General features: G+C 44.9%; 1 protein-coding gene and 1 long non-coding RNA gene across 8 annotated transcripts in view; one reads left to right on the top strand and one right to left on the bottom strand.

The window, feature by feature from the left end:
* The window catches only part of farp1 (FERM, RhoGEF (ARHGEF) and pleckstrin domain protein 1 (chondrocyte-derived)), a 236,747-nt gene that overhangs the window by 123,965 nt on the left and 90,888 nt on the right, over positions 1 to 21,894 (bottom strand). The gene's annotated exons all lie outside the window — the stretch shown is intronic.
* Positions 15,177 to 21,894, top strand: part of LOC132394398 (uncharacterized) — a 64,314-nt gene continuing 57,596 nt past the window's right edge. For 2 of the 3 annotated variants that reach the window (XR_009512312.1, XR_009512311.1), the window contains exon 1: positions 15,177 to 17,324. This is a non-coding gene — a long non-coding RNA (uncharacterized LOC132394398). The remainder of the gene's footprint in view (positions 17,325 to 21,894) is intronic. The other variant, XR_009512313.1, reaches the window with a different exon arrangement.

Here is a 21,894-nt window from a genome sequence, read left to right as displayed (position 1 = left end):
CATTTCGAACAGACTGGAATATAAAAGCAAGGGTGTAAAGCTGAGGCTTTATAAGACACTGGTCAGGCCACATTTAGAGTATTGTGAGTAGTTTTGGGCACCATATCTGATAAAGGATGTGCTGGTATTGGGAGAGTCCAGAGGAGGTTTATGAGAATGATCCCTAGGATTAACACTTGAGGAATGTTTGATGGCTCTGGGCCTGTACTTTCTTGAGTTGAGAAGAATTGGGGGGGGGGGGGGGGTAATTTCAATGAAACCTATTGGATATTGAAAGGTCTAGATAAAATGGATGTGGAGAAGATGTTTCAAATAGTGGGAGAGTCTAGGACCAGAAGGCACCGCCTTGGATTGTAAGGATACTCCTTTAGAACAGAGTTGAGGAGGAATTTCTTTACCCAGATGGTGGTAAATCTGTGAAATTCATTGCTACAGATGGCTGTGGAAACCAAGTCATTGAGGCATTAAAGGTTACAGGGAGAAGGTAAGAGAATAGGTTGAAAGGGAAATTAAATAACATATAACCATATAACAATCACAGCACGGAAACAGGCCATCTCGGCCCTCCTAGTCTGTGCCGAACTGTTAATCTCATCTAGTCCCACCTACCCGCACTCAGCCCATAACCCTCCACTCCTTTCCTGTCCATATACCTATCCAATTTTACCTCAACCAGGGTCAAATAGTGGAGAAAAACTGATGGGCTGAACAGCCTAATTCTGCTCTTATATTTTGTGGTCTTATAGCCTTACTGGCTCCAAAGGTTGCTTTTGGAGCCAGTAAGGCTATAAGACCACAAAATATAAGAGCAGAATTAGGCTGTTCAGCCCATCAGTTTTTCTCCACTATTTGACCCTGGTTGAGGTAAAATTGGATAGGTATATGGATGATAGGGTGATAGTGTGGACGAGCTCCCACTGCTAAACAAATGCTCTTCATGGTATGCGTCTCAAACAGCCTCTGACAACCAAGTCCAACTCTTGGCCTTCACGTGTGGCATAGTTTTATGCCCGGTGGAGCTGTTCTCACTGACAGGAGAAGGGGCAAAGCGGACCACTGGCACCTTAAAACCAGTTGCTCTGGGCAGATGGGGCTCGTTAACCACGGATGGTAGCTCACCTAGGAGAGGGAAAACTCCAATTTAAAACCACCGCTGCCTTGCGGCTGTACCCGCTCGCAGGAAAGGCTTTGGGAGTAAACCTGGTGGAAAAATCCGGAGTCGGAGTCCCGAAGGCGGCTGACTGCTGGATCCAGCACCTGCACGGCAACTCCTGCGAGGCTGCTGGCACCAAACTGTACAGACTTTCATCGTTCCTTTGGACCTGTCATCAGCATGGAGAGGAGTCCCACTGCATGGGCAACAGGCGGATCCCCATATCAATTCTGCCCTGGCTTGTGCCCTGGAGAAGCCACTCCCAGTGACTACCAGAGGTGCTGTACCCACGGTCAACCACGGCCGATGGAAGCCACACACACATAGCCTTATGATCTGTTACCTTTCACCCTACCCATGAAGCTCACCATAATTCAAATCCACAGAACAACAGAGCAAGTTATAGACAAAAAAGCCTACAGATGCTGCCATCTGGGAAAAAAGGGTCTCGATCTGAAATGTCGACCATCCCTTTTGCCTCCACAGATGCTGCCTGACCCACTGAGCACCTCCATAAACGTAACTTACCCTGGATTCAAACAATTGAGAAAATGATCAGAAACAACATTCCTGAAAGCCTCCTGGGAATCTGTCAACCCTTTCAACCACAACTTGTTCATAAAAGCAAACACAGGGTGCAATCATTTGGCCCATTGTGCCAGTGCTAGCTTTTTTGACATCTCCACAATTATTCTCACGTCCCCGTTTTTTGTCTGTGAAGCATTTGTCTAATCCTGGTGCTTAAATGGATCCATAATTTAACAAAAAAAAAGCGCTAGTCTTTGTAGTCATGCCACAGTCAAGAAAAGCTCACATTTCCTCTACTTCCTCAGGAGGATAATGAAATTCGGCATTTCATCCTCACCAATTTTTATTGATGCACCTATCTGGATGTATCAGGCCTGGAGTGGCAACTGTACTGCCTGTGACCACAATGAATACAGAGAGCTGTGGACGCAGTTCAGCATAGCACAGAAGCCACCCTCCCCTCCACGGACACCATCTATACTTCTCGCTGCGTCAGTAAAGCAGCCAGCACAATCGCAGACCACCAGTCACCCCAGACACCCTCTCTTCTCCCCCTCCCACCAGGCAGAAAAAAACAAAAGCTTGAAAACGTAGTATCCAGTACATCTTCAAGGAGCATTGTCTCAAAAAGGTGGCATCCATCACCCCATCACCCAGGACGTGCCCTCTTCTCAGGGGTACCATCAGGGAGGTTCTCCCCCTCTGCCATGGATATTGAACCTAAGAACACTACCTTTTATTTTTTTTTGTACTGCTTATTTAATTTAACTATTTAGTATACATATTCATACTGAAATTCACAGTTTTTTCTCTATTATTATGTATTGTATTGTACTGCTGCTGTAAAGTGAACAGATTTCATGACGTATGTCAGTGATATTAAACCTGACTCTGATAAACTGACCTTGAGCTGAAGACTCAAGAGAGCATATATTCTGCTGTTGAAAGACTGTTTGCCGCCCCAGATCCAGCGTCTCTGAGCCTCGGAACCTCCAGGCCTCACGCATGAGCTCCAGTAAAGGAGATGAACTGAGGAATGCGGGCTTCATGGAAGTTGTTGCCCATCCCTAGTTGCATTGTGAAGGTGCTGGTGAGCTGCCTTCTGGTTTCTGTTGCAGTCCCTGCAGCACGAGTGGACCAACAGCACCAGTAGGGAGGGAGTGCCAGGGCTCTGACACAGTGACAGTGAAGGCAGTACATTTCCAGGTCAGGGCGGTGTGCAGCTGGGAGGGCAACTTCACGCAGGCGGTGGCAGTTAGGGCGCGAGATTGATGCTGAGGTCCTGGATCGGCCATGATCCAGCTGAATGGAAGAACATCCACAAAGGGTCAAAAATCCACCCCCCCCCCCCACCGCCCCCAGCTTCCGTTTCCTTTGTGATCAGGAAAGCAGATTCCATGAATACCACTCCCCATCATCACAACATCTGCATGCACAGTGACTGACCTGTAACCTCTCACCTTTGTCCACGTGCACTGGACTCGCAAGAGCACAAGAACGAGGAGCAGGAGTAGGCCATCTGACCCACTCCACCATTCAATAAGATCATGACTGGTCTTGGCCACGGATGCAGCTTCACCTACTGCCTCTTCCCCAGAATAGTCCATTCCCCTGCTCTCTTCACACACCCCGAGAGGGAGAGAGGACAGAAGGTCGGTGGGGGTGGGGGGGGGGTGAGGAGGACAGAAATAGCAGGAGACAGAGAGAAACAGAGACAGACAGGCAGAAAGAGAGAGAAACAGGAAGAAGGCATAGAGAGAGACATAGTGAGAAAGAGAAAAAGAGATAGAATTCACACAGAAAGAGATAGTAAGGAAGAGAGAGAGACAGACAGACAGACAGGGATAGTGAGAGAGGAATAGAGTGAGATGATGATAAAGAAGAAAAAAGAGCTAAAGATAACGCTCAAGGTCAGCTTTATCACATGTACGTGGAAACATTGACATATACAGTGCAACGTGTTGTTTGCATCGATGAACAACACAGTCCAAGGATGTGGTGGGGGCAGCCCGCAAGTGTCACCCGGTTTCCAGTGCCAACATAGCATGCCCACAACTTAGTAACCCTAACCCACACATCTGTGGACTGTGGGAGGAAACCAGAGCACCCAGAGGAAACCCACACAGTCACAGGGAGAGCGCACAGAGAGCGGCACCATTGAAACCCGATCACTGGGCTGTAAGGCATTATGCTAACTGCTTTGCTACTGTGCCGTGAGAGAGAAAGTGATAGACAGGGAGGGAGAGAGAGATGAGGCAGAGAGAAATCAGTATCAGGGAGACCAACTGTGAAGATCAACTCAACAAGCCCCATATCACCAGCAGGTTTGCCTTTCTGTGCACCTATTTTATTGCAGCTTTACTCTCACTATAAAAGTCCTTTCAGTCTCCAGCGACTCCAGACAAGAACTCTTGCTCTTTAAGCTGACTTTCCCCGGGCTCCAGACAAACACCACCTCATCCAGTAAGTCACTGGTGCGCATGGAACCTCTAGCTGACAGGCAGCCCTTTCAGTCCCTCTGTTCTTCCCAGCCTTCTCCATCTCCCCCAACCTCGTCTTCCATCACTCTCTCTCCCTTGTGTTTATCCAGCTTCCCTTTCAACCAATCCCTGCTCTTCCTGGTGGAAATGGATTCCACATTCTCCCCACTCTCTAGGAAAAGAAGATTCTCCTGATTTCCTGACTAGATTTACTCTACTCTACTCTAGACTGATGACATTCTGTTCTGTTGACACAAGAAAACATCACCTCAATCCTCAACGCCAGTGACTCCCAGGGTTCAATTCCAGCCACAGTCTGTAAGAAGTTTGTACGTTCTCCCCATGACACGTGGGTTTCCTCTGGGTGCTCTGCTTTCCTCCCGCATCCCGAAGACATTTGGGTCAGTAGGTTAATTGGGTGTAATTGGGTAGCACGGGCCCATTAGACCAGAAGGGCCTGTTACTGTGCTGTTCCACTATAATAAAATCAACACATTCACCATCTTATCAACCTCCTTGAGTTTCTCCATCCTGGAACACAGAGCCCCAGCTGTTGGACAGCCTGCCTGTGTGTCAGATCCAACATTCCAGGCCAAAGGAATGCAAAACCTTGCTCTCAGTTGCCGGGAGACTGTGCCAATCGCTCCAACAAAAACACTTCAACTTTGCTGTTTTTTTTCTGCGAAGATTTGGATTACAATGAGTCATGATGCCGGGGAATTTGACCTGCTGACACTTATCGAGTACGAGCTACAGAGCAGGATTTATCTAAGACTCTGCTCCTGCGTCCGCACACTCTGTGCTGGATGACAGACAACAGCTCCCAAACTGACAGGGTCTCTATTATCAAACTCTGACCCTTGTTCAATCCCTCTGTGGACTTGCCCCGGTTGGTCTCTGTAACCTCCACCAGCACCACAACCCTTTGAGATCAAAGCAATTCTCCCTTTCTGGACTCCTGATCACCCCCCGATTTTAATCAATCATACTGGTTTTCATACTTTCAGACATTTAAGATTCTAAGTTTTAGTATCCCTTTCCTAAACCACTCCACATCTCTCCCCGAAACGTCAACTGTATTCTTTTCCATAGATGCTGCCTAGCCTGCTGAGTTCCTCTAGTATTTTGTGTGTGTTACATAGAGTTCATGGTTCAGAGAGTCATACAGCTCAGAAACAGGCCCTTTGGCCCCACAATCCCTGTTGACCAAGATTTCCCAAACAAGCTGGTCCCATTTTCCAAAGTTTGGCCCGTAACCTTCTAAACTTTTCCAATCCATGCACCTGTCCAACTGTTCTTGTTGCACCTCCTCTGGCAGCTCATTCCGTATATATATGACACCCTGTATGTGGGGGGAAAGAAAAAGTTGCCTCAAAGTTCCCATTAAATCTTTTCCCTCTAGTCCTTGGAGCCACCTGAAGCTCTGCAGACACTAGAAATATTGAGCAACACAAACAAGTTGCTGGAGGAACTCGGCAAGTCAGGCAGCAACTACGCAGAAAAATGGACAGTTGATGTTTTGGGACGAGTCAGTTCACAAGGGCTGAACAGTGAATTAAACCCAGGTTGTGAGAATACCAAGCATGGGGAGGGCCTTTCTTGCCTGGAGTGAAGGAATTAAGATTGTGACTTCGTTGAGTTAAACATCATAAAAACAGGTCAACACAAAGTACACTGCAGATGCTGTGGTCAAATCAAGATGTACAAAAAAGCTGGATGAACTCAGCATGAACCCTTCGGTCTCGGCCCAGAACGTTGACTGCTCCTTTCAAAGGATGCTGCCCGACCTTCTGAGTTCATCCAGCTTTTGTACGTCATAAAAACAGGTCCTTCAGCCCAACTCATCCATGCCGACTAAAGTGCCTTTCTATTCTAATCCCAATTGCCTGCATTTGGCTCATATTCCTCTAAATCTTTCCGATCTACATAGGCATCGGTAAGTCTTCTAAAATTTTCGATTGTACAAATATTTACTACTGCCCCGGCAGCTCATTCCATGTACATAGCAAACTCTAGTTTCAGACTTCCCTACACTGGGGAAAAGATGGTAATAATCCTTTCTTGAGAGTTTCCATATTCTGCCCCTCAAGGTAAGCGTGAAAGGGAGTCATGGCAACAGGCCCCACTCAGACTCGATTCGCACCCAGCTGACGTAAGAACACAATTAGGCTATTCAGCCCATCGGTCAGCTCCACTATTTGACCGTGGTTGTTTTAATTTCCCCTTTAACCTCATTCTCTTACCTTCTCCCTGTAACTTTTAATGCCTTTACTATCAACCTCCACTTTTAAACACACTCAGCTGCCTGTGGCGATAAATTCCACAGATTTACCACTCCCTGGGCTAAAGAAATTCCGCCTCATCTCTGCTCTAAAGGAACATCCTTGTTTTCTGAGACTGCACCTTCCAATCCTAGACTCTCCCACTACTCGAAGCATGCTCTCCACGCCCACTCTATCTAGACCTTTCAATATTTGATAGGTTTCAATGAGATTCCGCCTCATTCTTCTAAACTCCAGCGAGTACAGGGCCAGAGCCATCAAACATTCTTCATACATTAACCCTTTCATTCCTGAGATACTCCTCATAAAGCTCCTCTGGCCCCTCCCCAATGGCAGCACATCCCTTCACAGATATGGGACCCAAAACAGTTCACAATACTCTAAGTGTGGTCTGAGCAAAGACTCATAAAGCTTACATATTCTAGTCCTCTCAAAATGAATGCTAACATTTCACATTTGCCTTCTTTACTACCAACTCAACCTATTAACCTTTAGAGAATCCTGCACTAGGACTCTCCCCAAGTCCCTTTGCAACTTCGATTTCTGAACTCACTCCTCAATCCACCCCGGCCTGCTGACAGTCACCTCCAACCCTCCAAAGGTTTGCTCGATGGCTTATCATCCTGTTTCCTCGGGAGAACCTCCAGACACCCTCTCTCATCAATGCATACAGTTTCTAAAAGTGTAAATAATTTAGAAGAACAGGAGGTTGGGAGTTAAAAAATAAGAACCTGATGAATGTGACATTAGTAAGGATGAATATTCTGAGGCAGCAATTCAGTTGGCAGAGCCAGTGGCTGCCACACCTGCTTTGTGTTACCCACACATCATCATCCTTCACCAGGCAGGAAGGAGCAGCCTGCCGCCCTGCCTCGTGAGGCCCAGATCATTGCTCTGATCTGACCCCTGGGGCACTTGTCACATTTAAAAGCAGCAGGATCTCGATCAGAGCAGACTGCCTTCTGCTGGAACAGGCACTTACACAGGTCTGTTAATGTCAATCACCGCTTTAAAAATTACAATGGGTTTCAGTCGCCTGGGTGTTACGGAAGTAATTTGGAGTGACATTACACAGGGAGTAAGGAAAGGAGTGATGTATGGCTTCAGAACCTGTCTGAGCTGGACGATTTACTGAAGCCCAGCTGAATTGCAAGAAACCCACGAGAGTATCTGAAGCAGAGAATCAAGTTGAGTATCATTGGCACGTCGTGAAATTTGTTAAATCTGTGGCAGCAGTACGATGCAATACATGATAATAGATATACATATATATATATATATATATATATATATATATATATATATATATATAAAATAGTTAAGTTAAATAAATAGTGCAAAAACAGAAATTAAAAGAAGTAGTGAGGTAGTGTTCATGGGTTCAAAGTGCATTTAGGAATCGGATGGCAGAGGGGAAGAAGCTGTTCATGAATCGTTGAGTGTGTGTTTTCAGGTTTCTGTACCTCCTTCCTATGATAGCAATGAGAACGGGGCATAACCTGAGTAATGGGGGGGGGGGGGGGGGAGGAGATCCCTAACGATGGATGCCGCCTTCTTGAGGAATCACTCCTTGAAGATGTCCTGGATACTACAGAGGCTGGTGCCCATGATAGAGCTAAGTTTACAACTCTCTGCAGTTTATTTCAATCCTATGCAGTAGCTTCCCCCCACCATAACAGATGGTGAAGCAGCCAGTCAGAATGCTCTCCACAGTATATCTATAAAAATATGCGAGTGGTTTTGGAGATGTACCAAATTTTCTTGAACTCCTAATGAAATTCACCCTCAACTGCGAGGCGCGAATCACCAACCTGATGAGAGGAAAATTATGAGGAATAAAGGGCAGAAGGCAGGCCATTCAGCCCCTTTGTTCTATACTGCAGTTACTGCTCCACCCCCTCCATCTCTTTCCTCCTCTATCTCATCCCTTCCATCTCAAACTTATCTCGCCACTTTCTAGCATGTGTTGACCAACCAACCAACCAAAGTGGTGGGGAAAGTGGATTTAATTGTGTCATTCAGGGAAGAATGGGCTCAATATCTAACAAAGGGGGTGTGCTGGCATTGGAGATGAATGCACTGAAATGGGAAAGGAAGAGTTAATGTATGAGGAGTTAATGATGGCTCTGGGCATGTATTCATTGGAGCTGGGAAGAATGAGGATGATTTCATTGAAACATAATAAATATTGAAAAGCCTGGATAAAGTGGACATGCAGAGGATGTTTCCAACAGTAGGAGAGCACAGGGCAGAGTCTCAGAACTGAAGAATAGGGATGAAGAGGAATTTCTTTCATCAGAGGCTGTTGAATCTGTGGAATTCATTGCCCACTACCACAGATGGTGGTGGGGCCAAGTCATTTAAAGCTGATGTTGATAGGTTCTTTATTAGTAAGGGCATCAAAGGTTAACAGGGAAAAGGCAGGAGGATTTGAGTCGAGGGGGAAAATAAATAAGAGCGATGGTAAAAATGGCTGGGAGGATCACAGGGTTCCCCCTCCCTCCTATTTGTGACATTTACTGGGAGCAGTGTAGACGAAGGGCTTGAATCACTGCTGAGGATCCCTACCAAATTTCTTTGACCCATTACTATCAGCAAGGAGGTACAGGAGCATCAGGACCAGGACTACCAGCTTCTTCCCTCAGGCTGTGAGACTAATGAATATCCTGCCACCAATGAGATCTTGTCTGTAGGACAACAAACTGTTTACTGTTGGCATGAGCACTACATTTATTTTGAATTAGATTTTATTGACTTATTTATGGTAATACAGTGGATTCTGGTTAATTAGGCCACTGGTTAATTGGGGCAGCCGCTGATTTGGTACAACTCCTAAAGAACAAAAACTAATTGAAAAAGTGGCCGTGATTCCCTTTGTTTATTTGGGATGCTATGCCGCTTAATTGGGTCAGAAGACAGTCACTGAACAGTTTCTAACTAGCGTCAGTCATGTGCACTTGGGCAGTTGTTAGATACTACACTATGCTTTGAGCAAACAGTTTTTAAAATAGCGTCAGTTGCATGTGTTTGTCTTCAAAAGAGAACAATTTTTGTCACTAATAGTGGGCGAGAAATAAGCAGTGACACAATTCCGAACTGTTTTGCTCACTGCGATTTCAAGCATTCAAGCTTGGAGATGTCAGAAGCGGCCGAGAGTGAAAATTGAAACAATTTCACTGCTTCGACAAGCTAGGAACCACAAGAATTTGAATGTTACAAATAAAGTGAAGATTTAGAGGATGTAATTGTTATCAGCGTTGTATGAAGGTAGCCTATTAACTGCACAGGGTGTCTGTGCCAATTTTGTTCAGTAACAGTCAAAAGAACACGACATGAATGAATTCCTCCATCAATAATTAGGAACTAATACAGTTTTATAATACTGCAGTGGTATTGATAGTGTGATAATTTATTCTGTGTTCATTTAAGTGCTCAGTTTGTCTTTTTTATACCTTTTTATCTGTTTCCAGGAAAATTCTGCTAATTGGGCCAGCCGCTTAATTGGGCCAAAATGTACTGGTCCCGGTGTTCCCCAATTAACTGGAATCCACTGTATTTTGTTTTTGTGTGAGAAACATTTTGTGGGTGCACCGTGGTCCAGAGGAACATTGTTTCATTTGGTTGTATCCAAGTACCATCAGATGACATTAAACTTGAACTTAAATTGGGCATAATGTAATTGCAGAGAAGACTCGATGGGCTGGAATTCTGATCCTATGCCTTATGATCTATGAACTGGATAAGGAGCTGAAGGGAGGAACAAGTGAATGGGATTGTCTCTACACACAGCAAGTACCAGCCTGCTCGGCTAAATATGGCCTTCGTCCCGTGCCACGACGATCTATCCTGTGCAGCTGAGCACTACATTTTACCACTCACTGAATAAAGGATTTTCCCAAAATAAACCCTTGTTTTACAGATCCCTTTGTCCTTCTGCTGCCTCCCTTACCCATTCTCCCTCTCCCCCAGAATCTAATCTCCACTTTTCCCCCACCCACCCCCTCAGAGTCTGTAGCTGCTGGACATCTTGAGCAAGGACACAAAACACTGGGGGAACTCAGCAGGCCAGGCAGCATCTATGAAGAGGAATGAACAGTTGACGTTTCAGGCTGGACCCTTCATCAGGACTCTACAGAGATGCTGCCTGAGGAATGGCTTCAGCCTGAAGTGTCAACTGGTTAATTTTCCACAGATGCAGCTTGATCCTCTCAGTTCCATGTTCTCTATTCAACTCTCTATCCACACTTCCTTCCTTTCCTCACCCTACCCTGCACCCCGATACTCCCCTCCGCACCGCAGGAAGCAGTTAAGAAAGAGAACAGCATGATAGCACAATGGAGTTTAAGAATGGGGAGGCTTTGTTCCAGTTGTGCAAAGTGTTGGGGAGGCCACACCCAGTTTAGGCCCCCTTACATAAACCAGAATGGAGTAGTGTTTGAGGCAGTCCAAAGCAGATCCATCAGGGGATGAGAGGGGTGTCCTATCTTGAAAGACTAGACAGCTTAAGTCTGTACTCGACAGAGTTTAATTACCATACAGTGAAACTCCAAACCCCAGATAAGGGTGACCTTATTAAAATATATCAGATCCAAAGGGGATCTGACAGGGTAGATGTTGGGATCCCAACATAGGTCAGTGATAGTAAACCCAAGTCTGATTTTTCCACCGGTGGGAGAGTCACAAACAAGGAGGCATTTCTGCAAGATTGGTGGCCAGTGATTTAAAACTGAGGTGTTGGAAAAGTATTTTCTCAGGAGGTGGTGAATCTCAGAAATTTTCCCTGGAACCAAGGGTGGGTCCTAAAGGAGGACCTAAAGTGGAGGGAAATTAGTATTTCATAGGTTGAGGAACTGAAGGTGTAGGGAACTGGCACGGTAGAGTTCAGGCCAGGGTAGATTACTGTGAATGGTGCGGCAGACACGAGGGGCCGGGTGACCTCCTCTGCTCCTGTTTTCCTGTGCCACACCACAGTTGGGCTGTACAGCATTCCCCATGATCCATGTGCCCCATAAACTGAGAGATTCCTTCACACCTTCTGGAGGGGCTGCCGGCAGTGAGACGGGAAATATTTATCGAAGCCGCCTGATACAGTTCTGTACAAAGACACCCTGTCTCAATCCTGAAAGCCTTTTTTTAATAAAAATCCACGTAAAAATAACCATGCGTGACACTTTAACAGCAGGAAAACACGTGTGGGAGCTTGCTGAGTGCATTAGCTGTCACCATCCCCACCCCCCACGCCATCGAGGTCGCCTTCAAGACGCAGCGCCTCAAAAAGGAAGCATCCATCATGAGGGACCTCACCATCTCGGTCATGCCTGCTTCCCATTACTACCACCATGGAGGAGGTACAGGAGTCTCAATACCCACACTTGATGATTCAGAACACCTCCTTCCCCTCCGCTGTCAGATTTCTGAACAGTCCACGAACACAAACTTGTTATTCCCTCTTTTATTTTTGCACAACTTGTTTATTTTGCAATTTATAGTCATTTTATGTCTCTGCAAAGTACTATATAAAGTTTCATGTTATATAAAGTGACAATAAACCTGATTCTAGTTAGACAGCATCTGCACTTCTTGGTTGTGAGTGCTGGTTGAAAGCCAGCACAGTTTCGTCCATCCATTTCTATCAAGGGATGGGTTTATAAAGTCACAGACTCAGAGTACAGAAACAGTCCTTTTGGTCCACCTAGTTCTTGCAAAACTATTATTCTGCCTAGCCTCATTGACCTAGACCTCCATACCCCTCCCATCCACATACTTATCCGAATTTCCCTTAAATGGTGAAAACAAATCTGCATCCGTCACATCTGCTAGCAGCTTGTTCAACACTTTGAGTGAAGAAATTTTGCCTCAGGTTCCCATTACTATTTCCCCTCTCACCTTAACCTATGGCTTATCGTTCTAGTCTCACCCAGCCTCACTGGGTAACGAGGATTTGCAGCAGAATGCGCTTCGCACATACGATTATTAACTTAGCCGTGGTAAATAATTGTAAAGTGACTCATTGCAAGGACTCCATAAGCCACAGTCTATACAAACTCTCCTGTGTATCAGTCCATTGTCATCACTGAAGCCAGTTCACCCAGCAGGCAATATAACAAGCTCCTTGCTTTACACTTTATGCCCAAATGTATTCCCATCCTTTGTCCTTCAGAAATAAATGTAAATGCATTAGGCAACAGATTACTTGCCAGCTCGATGAGTTATTTGTTAAAAGATCCCCAGTAAAGATGATGAATGAGACTCGCTTTATTGCCGTTCCAATTTCCCACTTGTTCTCTTCCCTCGTGAAGGATTTTTTTTATATCTTTCAGGGTTCTGAACCCGACTCCAGACACGGTTCAGTGGTTACGAATTTATAGGAGGCACTGCCTCAAGAAGGAAAGTTTACCAACAAAGATCCCCACCACTGAGACCATGCCATCCTCTTGCCACTACCATCAGGCAGGAGGTACAGACGCCTGAGGTACCACACCACTAGGTTTAAGAACAGCTACTTCCCTTCAACTATTTGAGCGTAGAACATTGAACAGTACAGGCTCTCTGGCCCACAATGTTGTACTGACCGTCCAACCTACTTCAAGATCAACCTAACCCTTCCCTCCTACATTTTTCAATCAACCATGTGCCTCTCTAAAAGTCTTTGAAAGTCACCAAAGTATCTGCCTCTACCAGCATGCCTGGCAGTGCATTCCACACACCTTCCACTTTCTGTGTAAAAAAACCTACCTCTGACACCTCCCTAGACTTCCCTCAATCACCTCAAAAATTTGCTCCCTCATATTAGCCATTTTTGTTCTTGGAAAAAGGCACTGGCCGTCCACTTTTATCTGTGCCTCATATCACCTTACGCAGTACTGTGCAAAAGGCTTAGGCCCCCTAGATTTTTATATTGCTTCAGATGGCATGGCCTCCACAGATCCTTGATCTCAACATCATCGAGGTTGTCTGGAATTACCTGGAGGGGCAGAAGCAAGCAAGACAGCCAAAGTCTGCAGAAGAACAAGTGTGAGGTATTGCACTTTGGAAGGGCAAACCAAGGTAGAACATACAAGGTAACTTAGGGCACTGAGGAGTGCAGTAGAGCAGAGGGATCTAGGAACACAGATACAAAATTCCCTAAAAGTGGCGTCACAGGTAGATAGTCTAATAAAGAGAGCTTTTGGTACATTGGCCTTTATAAATCAAAGCATTGAGTATAAGAGTTAGAATGTTATGGTGAGGTTGTATAAGGCATTGGTGAGGCTGAATTTGGAGTATTGTGTGCAGTTTTGGTCACCAAATTACAGGAAGGATATTAAAAAGGTTGAAAGAGTGCAGAGAAGGTTTACAAGGATGTTGCCGGGGCTTGAGAAACTGAGTTACAGAGAAAGGTCGAATAGGTTAGGACTTTATTCCCTGGAGCGTAGAAGAATGAGGGGAGACTGGATAGAGGTATATAAAATGATGATGGGTATAGATAGAGTGAATGCAAGCAGGCTTTTTCCACTGAGGCTAGGGGAGAGAAAAAAAAACAGAGGACATGGGTTAAGGATGAAGGGGGAGGAGTTTAAAGGGAATATTAGGGGGGATGTTTCTTCACGCAGAGAGTGGTGGTAATGTGGAATAAGCTGCCAGTTGGAGTGGTAAATGAGGGCTCACTTTTAACATTTAAGGAAAACCTGGACAGGTACATGGATGAGAGGGGTATGGAGGGGTATGGTCCAGGTGCAGGTCAGTGGGACTAGGCAGAAAAATGGTTCGGCACGGCCAAGAAGGGCCAAAAGGCTTGCTTCTGTGCTGTAATGTTCTATGGTTCTAACTGTGGCATGTTCTCCATGATGCTTGAAGTAACCTACAAGTCAATTTCTTTATAAAACTACTCCACAGTATACAAAAGAGAATTAATGCAATTTTAAGGGTAATGGGTGGTCATACCAAATTTTGATTTTATTTATTTTTTTACTGTTTACTGCTCTTCATAGTAATTTTTTTGATATTTAGAAACTTTTCATTTCATCATTTTGAAAGCATCTTTGTTTTACAGAATTTTTTTTACATGTGCCAAAGATTTTTGCACAGTCCTGTCCACCTTCGGTCTTTGAACCAACCTGCAGTCCTTCAAGCGAGCAACTCTGACCATTTTGCACAACAATTTTTTTTTGTTCTAGTTGAGTTCTTTCCTGCATAATTTAAGTTTATTTTTGCTTCTCTTGTGAATGTTGAATCCCTATGTGCCTGTGATGCTGCTGCAAACAAGTTTTTCATTGCACCTGTGTATACATGTACTTGTGAATATGATAATAAACTTGACTTTGACCTGCACACCAAGGTCACATTCAGCAGACACGTTCTCTGTTAGTACAGCCTGTAGAAAACACTATGTTTCCCAGAAGTGAGTCTAGCTCATAATGTCTGGTTCTCAGAGATAGAGGGGGCACACACACACACACACACACACACACACACACACACACACACACACACACACACACACACACACACACACACACACACACACACACACACACACACACACACACACACACACACACACACACACACACACACACACACACACAGGGAATGGGTCTCTGATTCTCACCTTAACCAGGTGTTCCTGGGAGAATACCAGCAGTTAACATAAACACGAGGAAGTCTGCAGTTGCCAGAAATCCAAAGCAAAACAGAAAAAATGCTGGAGTAACTCAGCAGGTCAGGCAGCAACTATGAAAAAGAGTAAACAGTCAACATTTGGGCCGACACCCTTCTTCAAGCCTGAGGAGGGGGGGAAGATGTCAGAATAAAAGGGTAGGGGGAAGGGATGGAGGCTAGCTGGAAAGGTGATTGATGAAGACAGTTGAGTGGGAAAGGTCAAGGGCTGGAGAAGAAAGAATTTGATAGGACAGGAGAGTGGACCGCAGGAGAAAGGGAAGGAGGATGGGACTCAGGGGAAAATAATAGGCAGGTGAGATGTAGTAAAAGGTCAAAATGGGAAATAGAGGAAGGGGGGTTTAATTTGTTTACCAGAAGGAGAAATCGATACTCACGCCATCAAGTTGGAGGGTAACCAGACTGATTATAAAGTGCTGCTCCTCCTCCATGAGGGAGCCTCATCTTGGCACAAGAGAAGGCCAGTCCCCTCCTCCTTCCCTTTCTCCACTCTCCCCTCCATTCAGACTCTCTCCATCCCTTGACCTTTTCCACCTAGACGGTTTCACCTGTCACTTTCCAGCTCGCCTCTTTCCCCACCCCCAAACCTTTTTATTTAGGCGTCTCCCCCCTCCCTTCCCAGTCCTGAAGAAGGGTCCCGGCCCGAAACGTCGACCGTTTACTCCTTTCCACAGACGCTGCCAGGCCTGCTGAGCTCCTCCAGCATTTTGTGTGTGTTATCAGCATTTAACAGTGGCACCCTGAACCAGCTGGCAAGTTACAAATTTCTGGCTGATCCCCGGTGCCTGGCAAAAATACCAGCCTAACCATCTTCAATATCTTCTGTCAGCTTCAGGAAAAACACTGCACTTGGGAATTAATTGCATACTAAACTGACTGCAGAAAGGCAAGACTGGCACTAAACAAGGATCCTTTTAATGAGAAATTTATACTCCTGCAATGAAACTCTGTGCGAGCAATCCCAGTCATATAAAATAAAGCAGTGATTAGCGCTTTGGATTTAATCCAGAAACCTATATCAAAATAAAAATAACTCAATTAACTTCTGCCTTTCAGCCTGTGGAGACTGCTGTGCTTCTCGATTTTGGACGGAGGAGAAGAAAACAAGTGGAGATCAGACAATTCTGCCCCTCCAGCCTGTCTGGGATTCAGCATGAAATGATTGATTACCATCTTCCCACACGGCCCCTAAATGCACTCATTCCTTTTGCTGTTGAGGATCTTTGTTTCGAGTGAATTCATCGTCACGGCCTCCGGGTAGAGAACTCCAAAGGTTCACTGGACTCTGACTGAAGATGTCGCTCCTCCTAGTGTTGAGCGGCCAGTTTCCGAGATCCTAACCCTCTAAAACTTCACTTCTTGACTTCCTTATCGGGAGACCTCGTTTGGTGCATCTCCACCTCGCTGACGATCAACACAAGCACATCTTAAGGACCAGTGCTTAGCCCACTGTCCTACTCTCTTTGACTCGTGACTGGCTAGGCAGAGCTCAAACATTATCAATAAATTCATTGACACCATCATTTTTGATTGGCAAAATCTCAGATACTGCCATTAGGGAGGAGCTACAGGAGCCTGGAGAATCACACTCAACATTTTAAGAACAGCTTCTTCACCTCGCCTTCACATTTCTAACCGGTCCATGAACACTACTTTGTTATTCCTCTATTGCATTACAGTCGGCCCTCCTTATCCGCAGGGGATTGGTTCTGGGACCCCTCGCGGATACCAAGATTCGCGGATGCTCAAGTCCCTTATTCAACCTGTCTCAATCCGTTGGACCTTAGGACCCAGCGGAACCCCAGACCTTATTTAACCTGTCTCACAGCGGTGGACATTAGGACCCGGCACCAGAGCTCTGAATGTGCAGTGTTTCTGTTCACGAAAATAACCACAATCACGATTGAAAATAAAGTGGAAATAATAAAGTGATCAGAAAGAGGTGAAACGCCATCGGTCATTGGAAAAGCGTTAGGCTACGTCGGTCAACGATTGGAACAATTTTAAAGGATAAAGTGAGAAGGGCCTTGCCCAGATGAAAGCTACAATTATTACTAAGCAATGCAGTGGTTTAATTATTAAGTTTTGAGTTTTTGATCCTCCACATCAACCCAGCACAGTGGAGAGCGCACTCGGGAGCGATCTGTCCCGAGTCCCGAGAACTTCGGTTATGAAGCCCGGCGCTGAAACATACGTTCGTAAGTGTTTTATATGCATAGAAAGGTAAAATATATACTATATACTAAGACAAATGTTTGACTGACACTAAATAATACCAGTTGTACCTGTTCCGACTTATTTAGCAAGAGAGTTTCCGATTTTTTTTCAATTCTGATGCACGATAACCCAAGCACATCCTCCTGTATACTTTAAATCATTTCTAGATTACTTATAATACCTAATACAATGTAAATGCTATGTAAAATAGTTGTTATACTGCATTGTTTAGGGAATAATGACAAGAAAAAAAGTCTGCACATGCTCGAACAACAAGTGCTGGAAGAGCACTTCCGGGTTTTCACGATTCGCGGATGGTTGAAATTGCGCATGCAGAATCCGCGGATAAGGAGGGCCGACTGTATGTACTTTTAGTGACTTACAGTAATACTTATGTCTCCCATTGTAGTGCTGCCACAAAAAATTTAATTTCATGACATACATCAGAGATAATAACCTCGATTCTGATTTAGAACTCCTCCTGTATCCACCCTGTCCCACCTGGTAAGAAAAGTGCTTGAATTCCCAAGAGAACTATGCAGAAAAGAGACAAGAATAATGCGCTGAGCTGTTCTTGGGGATTAAAACATCTGCCCCCGTGGAACAGATGGGAAAGAGTTTACAAGTCTACAGGAGAGGCTGAAGGAAGTGGGATTAACTGGATTGTTCTCACGTAGGGAGTCAGTGGGCCAAATAGCTTTCTCCTGTGCAATAACCACTCCGTCACTCTGTCATTTCCAGATTTTTGGCATGGATAGAAGTGTTTGGCATGGATAGAAGTGCTTCCTACATCTCGTTTCTCACAAGAATGAAACAAAGCTGTTTATTGTACCTATTCAGAGATCTGCTCCAGAAATAGAACCAGTTATTCTTAAGCGATCAAGCAGATGACTTAAACACGGAAGCTCAGCAGAGTACAGGGTTTTGCAGAGCCTGGGCTCGCGGCTCTGAAAGCAGGAAGATCGACACCACAGGTGGGAAGCACTGTAAAAGGCTGGCGCAAATAACCAGAGTTAAAATGTTAGCAGAGCATAGGCCCAGAAATATTAACAACTGAACTGATTCAGAGAACATGATCAGCGGAGCAAGGGCTCCTGAGACCAAGAGGTCAGCCCCAGAAGAAAACCTGCTCCAAGTCGCTGGGAAACAGACGATGCAGAGAACACTGGCTACCTTGTGTTCCTGCTGGATCGAGGGCAATGCTTGGAAACAAGGGCATGTACCTTCTGGAATAAAGGGAGGGTTTACTCTTTTGGCCGCAGACCAGCTATGTGATGAGAACAGTGGCCAAAATATAACACTGCAGAGCGAGGCTTACAGCCAAGGACAAAGATATTAACAGCTATGTTTCCCGTCCCCTCATTCAAACGCAGTCAGTGTGGCAGTAAGTGGCACCACTGGTGTCTAATCTAATGAGAAGGCTGTTGAATAATTTCATGATTTCCATATCCCATTTGGTTTATTAGATTACTATCATTTCAAAACTTGGAACTCATTTCCTGCAGCGCTGACGGAGAGAGAGTCAGAGTCAGTCAGTGCTTTCAAAAGGGAGCTGGCTCTGCGCTTCAAGTGGAAGAGCAGAGCAGGGGAAATGGCTCTGGCAGGTTTAGGCTACCAGATCAGAAGCCATGAGCACAATTTGGCAACTCGGCCCATCGAGTATGCTCTGCCATTAGATCATTGCTGATATATATTCCCCCTCAAACCCATTCTCCTGCCCTTTCCCCGTAATTTTTGGCGCCCTGACTAATCAAGAACCTGTCAACCTCCATTTTAAATATACATAATGACTTGGCCTCAACAACCATCTGCGGCAATGAATTCCACAGATTCACCACGCTCTGGCTAAAGAAATTCCTCCTCACCTCAGTTCTAAAGGGATGTCCCTGCATTCTGAGGCTGTGCTCTCCGATCCTAGACTCACCCATTATGGGAAACATCCTCTCCCTATTCACTCCATCTAGGCCAGGGGTCGGCAACGTTTACCACTGAAAGAGCCAATATGGACCCATTTCCCACAGAAAAGAAAACACTGGGAGCCACAAAACCCGTTTGACATTTAAAATGAAATAACACTGCATACAACGGTTTTTTTTTTTGCCTTTATGCTATGTATAAACAAACTATAATGTGTTGCATTTATGAAATTGATGAACTCCAGCAGAGAAAATGAAATTACATTTCTGCATGCAACAAAAACATTTTGAACTCCGAAAAAAAGACGTTGGGTTGAAGGTTACTCCATAGGTAGCCTACCTTGGATCAAAGAATTAAAAGAAAGCGCGCACTGGCGGGTGTCAGGCATTGGCAGTGGTGATGTATATTAATAGCGATAAAAAACACGTTGTAGCGGTGTGCTACACGCAGCGCTAAAATAAAGACACTGCAGTCAAAGGTAACTTTATTCGAACTAAACAGCCTTGATTTAAAGCCTCCCTCAACCCGTCCCCCTGGGCGCAGATGCTCCAAAAGACACATACTCACAAACCCCCGTAAGCTATCTCCCTTAGCCGGAACGGTGGCTAATTGTGAGCCGGTTCGGATGTGCCAGGAAATGGGGTCTCCACAACGTTTTTAGATTGTACAAGATCCCCATAATCTTCAAATTTCGAATTACATTTCAAAACCTAACAAACCTTGGGGAGCCGCAGCACAGAGATGAAAGAGCTGCATGTGGCTCCGGAGCCGCGGGTTGCCGACCCCTGATCTAGGCCTTTCAATGTTGGATAAGTTTCAATGAGATTCCCTCCAACCCTCCCCAGTTCTTCTAAACTCCGGCAAGTATAGGCCCAGAGCCATCAATCGCTCCACGCATGTTAACCCTTTCATTACCAGGATTATTCTGATAAACCTCCTCTGGACCATCTCCAATAACAGCACATCATTTCTTAGATATGGGGCCCACATACAAGTGATTTTATTGTCCAAGAAGCCAGCACCCAGCCTTGAGCATTATGGTCTCCTGTGCTGAGGTGATTTTGGGAAACCAAAATGTTTTGGAAGGTGCCCTGAGGCAGTTGGGAGTTCCTCCTGGTAACATCTTCAGAAATACCTGTAGTGCAATTCTGTTCTCCTTACTTGAGGAAAGATATACTGACTTTGGAGATGGTGCAGAGGACATTCACTGGGCTGGTTCTGAAGATGAGAGTGTTAGGCTATGAGGAAAGACAGAGTAGCCTAGACCTAAGCTCACCAGAATTCAAAAGAATGAGAGGGGATGTTACAGAAACATATAACATGATGAACTGTATAGACAAGAAGCAGGAAAGATGTTTCCACTGGTAAGTGAGACCGGAACGAGGGGATATAGACTCAAGATTTGGAGTAGTAGGTTGACAGAGATGAAGAGGAACTTCTTTTCCCAGAGATTAATGAATCTGTGGAATTCTTTGCCCAGGAAGCCAGTAGAGGCTACCTCATTAAGTATATTTAAGGCACAGTTAGGTAGGTTATTGCATAGAAAGGGAATTAAGGTTATGGGGAATGGGCAGCAGGTGGAGTTGAGTGCAAGGTAGATCAGCCTTGATCTTTTTGAACGGCAGAGCAGTCTTGATGGGTCAAATAACCTACTCCTGCTTCTATTTCTTATGTTCTTATGTCAAAAAATTGCTTGCTCTTTTCACATATAGCTCATTCACTATAATACACTTTGGAGAATTAGTCATTGGTGTAATGATTCTTCAAACTGAATCCCAGTCAGAATCAGGTTCATTATCACTGTCTCATGTCATAAAATTTGTTACAGTGCAAGATTAAAAACAATACTGTGAGTTCTTTAAATAGCATGAAAGAGAAATATCGAGGTGTTCATGGACTGGTCAGAAGTCAGGTGGCAGAAGGGAAGAAGCTGTTCCTAAAATGATGACCATGGGTCTTCTGGCTCCTATATTTCATCTCTTAACCACTTCCAATCCTACAGGAGTTTATCAACCCAAGCATTCACCCAGCCTCACTCCTCACAGACACAGCCTGACCTGCAGAATATTTCCACCGTTTTGTGCTTAAGGTTGCCACCAGCCCATGTTTTGCTTACAACACTTCAAGTAGCTTTTAATACTTTATTTTCATAGAGCTAGCATTTGAGGCATGCCCGATAGGTGTTTCTGCGATGCTTTGTGTTAGCTGTTGCCAGCACAGACATCCAACAGGTTAGCTGTCATTATAATGTCCTCCATGACATCAGTTTAAATCGCTGAATTTACAGAACCAGGAAAAGAAAGCTGTTCCAGGTTATTTGTTTGCATGAGGCAATTTGTGTAAGTGACTATCAAAGACCTTGCTACACCCGACTGCAAGATAAAGGGAGTTCCGCCACAGAACACTGGCACCAGCCTTTGCCTTTGGTTTTTAATAAGAGCTTTACTGTCGAGTTATGTCAACTCCCTACTCTGATCTGTCAAAATACAAAACAAAAAACTGTACTGAGGAAATCTTTAGCCACATTCCAATCAAATCCAGGTCTGTAAATAAGAAGATGGCAAGATTTTTGTTTTCATTCATATGCTGAATTTACTTTTTAGAAATGTATTCTGGAGTTTAGCTGCTTTCCTGATATTACTGGAACAGTGAAACAAAA

This window comes from Hypanus sabinus, chromosome 5, assembly GCF_030144855.1.
Source record: "Hypanus sabinus isolate sHypSab1 chromosome 5, sHypSab1.hap1, whole genome shotgun sequence".
NCBI lineage: Eukaryota > Metazoa > Chordata > Chondrichthyes > Myliobatiformes > Dasyatidae > Hypanus > Hypanus sabinus.
Note: the sequence above shows the minus strand (reverse complement) of the source record. Positions and strands in the feature narration are given on the sequence as shown.